We start from the raw sequence: 6000 nt of genomic DNA, 5'->3' as shown, positions 1-6000 counted from the left end.
TCCCCCCTCTCGTGTACTCTCTCTCTCTCATTCTCGCTCTCTCAAATAAATAAATAAATAAATAAAATCTTAAAAAAAAAAAAGATTCTGTTACAGGGAAGATTCCAGGTAAAGGTGTAGACCGTGACACATGATTCATCCTGCCCCCTCCCACTGAAATTCCAAAGACAGATCATTTTAAAAGCACAAAACCATATCAGTAGAAAACAGAGTGTCATCAGTATACCAAAAATTTTGAGAACTACTTGGAAAATAGAAAGCAAATGGGTTTGAATTTCCTGAAAAAAATCAATGGAAAAGAAATTGCATTTCAGGACACCAAAGGCCAACCACGTTCTTTCTAAAAAAGTGGCTGGGTGGCTCAGTCATTAAACATCTGCCTTTGGCTCAGGTCATGATCCCAGGGTCCTGGGATCGAGCCCCCCATCAGGCTCCCTGCTCTGAAGGAAGCCTGCTTTTCCCTCTCCCACTCCCCCTGCTTGTGTTCCCTCTCTCGCTGTGTCTCTCTCCATCAAATAAATAATAAAATCTTTAAAAATAAATAAATAAATAAAAAGCCTCAGATAAGATCCAGGGTCAGTATCAGCAAATTCAAAGAGGTCAGTATCAGCAAATTCAAAAAGAGAAGTTGGCTGTAGAACAACTCTCAGTGTAGTTTATACAAGATGGTTCCTGGTGAGAATATTGGGGACTGAGGGAAAAAAATCAAAGCCAGACTTGTAGTAATTTAAGAATTTGTGCCGCGACACCTGGGTGGCTCAGTCAGTTAAGCGTCTGCCTTCAGCTCAGGTCATGATCCCAGGGTCCTGGGACCAAGCCGCGTATTGGGCTCCCTGCTCAGCGGGGAGTCTGCTTCTCCCTCTCCCTCTGCCCTTCCCCCACTTGAGCGCCCCCCCCCCAAAAAAAATCTTAAAAAAAAAAAAAGAATTTGGGATGCCTGGGTGGCTCAGTCCATTAAGTGACTACCTTCAGCTTGGGTCATGATCCCAGGCTCCTGGGATCGAGTCCGGAGATGGGCTCCTTGCTCAGTGGGGATCCTGCTTCTTCCTCTGCCTGCCACTCCCCCTGCTTGTGCTCTCTCTCTCTCTCTCTGACAAAATCTTAAAAAAAAAAAAAAAAAGAATTTGTGCCAAAAAAGCACTGAACAAGATACTTTATAATACTAAAGGCAGAAAAAAATATTAAAAGCAGAATTCACAATGAAAATATAAAATCTATGCACCAAATAACTCAGCATCAATAGTCATAAGGCAAAAAACTATAGAAGATACAAGGAAAAATAGAAACACACTAGAAGATACAGACTTCAATTCACTTCCCTTAATCTGTTAGAGCAAGTAGATAAAAAATAAGAATATAGAAGTAATGACTTCAAAGTGTCCAAAGGGAGATTTTTTTTTTTTTTAAACTTAGCCTTATTGCTAATTAAGCATGAGAACAAAATAAAGACATCTGGGAATAAAACATTTACCATTCATACTTCCTACCTGAAAAAAATTACTAAAGGAAGTCCTTCAGCACAGAAGTAGGAATCCAAGGCATCAGGTTATACAATAATGGTGGCAACTAAGTAGAACCAGAAAAAATGAAGGAAAGATTTAAGCAGCAAATTTTTAAAAAGATTTATTTATTTATTTATTTATTTGAGAGAGAGAAAGAAAGCAAGAGTGGGGGGCAGAGGCAGAGGCAGAAGCAGACTTCCCGCTGAGCAAGGAGCTCAATCCCAGGACCCTGAGATCATAACCAGAGCCGAAGGCAGATGCTTAACGGAGTTATCTGGGCGCCCTTAAGCAACAAATTTTTAATGTCATAAGATTTGGTTTCTTTCTAAATTAGTCCAATCACAATATTTGCTTTATAGTAAATAATACTTACGTGATCATAGTATCATACATGCTGTTTATTGGCTTCACTTTGGAGTATCAAACAATGCCCAAAGTACAGGAGATTTTATTACAGAGTAGCAGGTGAATGTCATAAACCTTGGCAATTTAAAAATTATGTGGCAGGATATAAACTTCAGCCAACAAATTCAAGTATGTAAGAAATATCACTTTATCTTCTACACTTCAATTTAATTTCTACCTCTGGGGAATATTCCCTTTATTCCCCTGCCTCCCTTCTAAGACCTGTTTGATGGGAAATGTAAACACATCTTGGGATTTCTCTGCCCTCCCTGGGTCCCAAAGTACACAGTTACCAAAGCATCAGAGAGAAGGGGGACCCTCCAGTCATCAGTAATCTATGCTCAGGTAACTGTGAGCCTCAACAAATGGTTGTTTCCAATGATGCAGATCTCTGCTCCTTTGGAGCCCCACATATGGTATGAGAGTCCTAGCTGAGGTTTGGGAACCTTGTGCCAGTCCTGCCTTCCCCAGATATCTGACATGGCTATCTCTTCTGAGCTTGCCCCCTCCACAGGGCTCCACCATAGAGCAGGGTTTGCGTCTCACACAGCTTCTCAGCACCACCCTCATGAAATCTCCAGGAGAAGCCTCTCCCCACCTTTTACTTCTGTAAGTCATCATACTCCCTTTCTCAAATCCTATGCAACTCAGTGAGTTTAGGCTTACGGAAAACAAAAGCCAGGAAAAATTTTACAAGTTAATTCTGCTTTCCTCCCTGTCCTAAACCTCCCCTGAAGTGATAAAATGCAGAGCCCATTACTTGCTTGAATGGAGAAATGGAAAAGAGAAAATATAAATTAATATTATACAGTATTACTGAGGCACGTTAATATAGCTAAGAAAAATTGGGAGGTAGGTAGAAGTAGAAAGATGGGTAATATTCTCATTTTTCATTGCAGGTCCTCAATCCACACTAAACTTGATAAATCCGGAATTAAACATTTAAATATGTTATTAAAGTAAATAAGTAAATAAGGCAACCACTAGAAAACATTTAAAAGTATACAAATATAAGCAATAAAATCCAGAGATAGAAGGGTAGTTCGTGATAAATTCATCTTTCGTAACAGAATATCAATAGATCCTATGTAAATTTGATAAGACTTGAAATATGATAAACTAAAAGCAGAAGCTATTAACAAGAGTGATTCCTAGGAAATGAATTAGGGACTGGGGAGGAGAGGATGGAGTTGGGGAGAGGAGAGAGACTTTTTTTTCATTTTAAGTTTTATTCTAATTTTTTTATTATGTGCATGTAATTCTTTTCTAACAAAAAAACCAGATTAATTAAAAATAAAGATATGAAGTTATTTTAAACACACTGTCTCATTAATTTTTATGATATATTTAATAAAGAACTCACACATTAAAATTTGCCTATGGGTACTAGGCCTTTATTTTATTTTATTTATCTTATTTATTTTTATTTTTTTATTTTTTTAAAGATTTTATTTATTTGACAGAGAGAGACACAGCGAGAGAGGGAACACAAGCAGGGGGAGTGGGAGAGGGAGAAGCAGGCTTCCTGCTGAGCAAGGAGCCCAATGCGGGGCTTGATCCCAGGATGCTGGGATCATAACCTGAGCTAAAGGCAGCCGCTTAACGACTGAGCCACCCAGGCGCCCCACTAGGCCTTTATTTTAAAGATTCAATAGTTAATTCCTTCTCATATTATAAACACCTGCTAAAAAAAATCCAAACTGTAAAACAAATCTCCTTAGTTTTATACAGATGCACAAATAATTTACCCAAAAAGAAACACTTGGGAAACAGCTAGAAGGAAACACTAACAAAAATTAACAAGAGTAACAAAGCAGTGTTAATGAGTATGCAGTCTCTAAAAAGAAGAAATCATCCAAACATTTCATTATCAGTCACAAAAAAATCATCCAGTAAAACCATTTCTAATAATCTATTCCAGCACTGTTAAATCACAGTTCTTATCTATACTCTCTATCAATATAAATCACATTATATATTTAGTCATGAAATCTCAACTTCATGTAACACATATACATGGGTCCTGAATATGAGAAAGTATATATTGCAGTCATTAAGAACATGGACTTAGCACATGCATCAGAGTATAAATTCCTTCAGGAACTGGGCAAATTCCTTTATTCCTGGCTCTCATTTTTTTTTAAATAGTTACTTACCCACTGGATGCTAGTTATTGTCCAAAGAAATTTATTATCCGTTTCCTTTTAGATCCCAAACTTCCATCTGACATATTAATTGCAAACATTTTGCCACTCCATTGCTTTTCCTTTTAGTTTCATCTTGTGCAAATGTTTCTTACTTTATATAGACAGTATTTGAATTTTTCTATTTTGTGACAAATAATTTCTTTTAAGGTTTCTGTAATTTCTAAATTATTGGAGCCCTTGTTACTCAGTAATCCCCCCATCTGGGATTCTCTAAGAAATAATCAGAAACTGGTACCTTGGTGGCTCAGTTGGTTAAGTGCGTACAACTCTTGATTTCAGCTGGGGTCATGATCTGAGGGTCAGGATCTAGCCCCATGGAGGGCTCTGTGCTTGGCGGGGAGTCTGCTTGAGATTCTCTCTCTTCTTCTCCCTGTCCCACCCCCCACCCCCTGCCCTGCGCACTCTCTCTCTCTTTCTCAAATAAACAAATCAATCAATCAATCAATCTTTTTTTAAAAAGATCCCTTTCACACTGAAATGGATCACCCTCAGAAGGAGGTGGCAGTGGGGCACCTGGGTGGCTCAGTTGGTTAAGCCTCTGACTCTTGGTTTCAGCTCAGGTCATGATCTCAGGGTTGTGAGGTCGAGCCCCGCGTTGAGCCCTGGGCTGAGCCCTCTCCACACTCAGAGTCTGCTTGCGAGTCTGTCCCTCTGCCCTTTCCCCCCCAAAATAAATAAATAAAATCTTAAAAAAAAAAAAAAAAGGAGGTGGCACTAGTGGGGAATGATAGGTTGTGATGTAAATGTATACATTTTGCCTTAACAGGTATTTTTACTTCTTTCAGTTTTTAAAAATAGTTTAAAAAAATTATGTCACTCTTTCTCCCATTGTAAAGACCAGGGAAATAAAGAAAAAAATGTTGAGATATAAAACAAAAGCTTGAACAACACCTGTCATTTTAAAAGGTGTTAATTAAAGGATTATGTATAATAGGGAAATTAAAAATAGCTTAACTAGCTAGTAAGAGAATGATTAATTTGTAATATATAACACGTATAAAATATAATAAATTATTCAGCAAACACTTTCTTTTAAAGAAAGATGTGGGTTTTTTAAGATGTGTTTTTTAAATAACTGAAGATTTGGGTGGGAGGATGGGTTAGCCTGGTGATGGGTATTGAGGAGGGCACGTTCTGCATGGAGCACTGGGTGTTATGCACAAACAATGAATCATGGAACACTATATCTAAAACTAATGATGTAATGTATGGGGATTAACATAACAATAAAAAAATTTAAAAAAAAAGATAAGAAGACAGTAACAAAAAAAATAAAAATAAATAAATAACTGAAGATTTTAACATTTAATTAGATCTTTAGGGACATATAGTTAGATAGAGTTATTTGCAGGAATTTTTTTTTTAATTTATTTATTTGACACAGAGAGACACAGCGAGAGAGGGAACACAAGCAGAGGGAGTGGGAGAGGGAGAAGCAGGCTCCCTGCTTAGCAGGGAGCCCGATGCGGGGCTCGATCCCAGGACCCTGGGATCGTGACCTGAGCTGAAGGCAGACACTTAACGACTGAGCCACCCAGGCGCCCCTACTTGCAGGAATTTTTAAGATACTATTTATTGTACAAAAACTATTATTACAATACTAGTAGAAATTAAAATACAAGAAAGTTCCATACAATCTTGCCACATCACACAGTTCCATCCAGGATTTGTCAATATGTGTGTTTAACTTTTAAATAATTGCAATCCGTCAACTCTGTATTTATATATTCTCACAGATGATTTTGCAAGTGTGTGCTTAAATTTTACAGTAAATTTGAAAAGTGTTTTTAATCACTTTGAAAGGAGTTCACAGCAGCAGCAAATGAACCCTTGTCACTTTATATAGAACATCTACATAATAAAAATGTCAATCAACATATTTTTTG

Source organism: Phoca vitulina, unplaced genomic scaffold (assembly GCF_004348235.1).
Source record: "Phoca vitulina isolate PV1807 unplaced genomic scaffold, GSC_HSeal_1.0 scaffold7, whole genome shotgun sequence".
Lineage (NCBI taxonomy): Eukaryota > Metazoa > Chordata > Mammalia > Carnivora > Phocidae > Phoca > Phoca vitulina.
The sequence above is the reverse complement of the archived record's forward strand: the minus strand, read 5'-3'. Positions refer to the sequence as shown.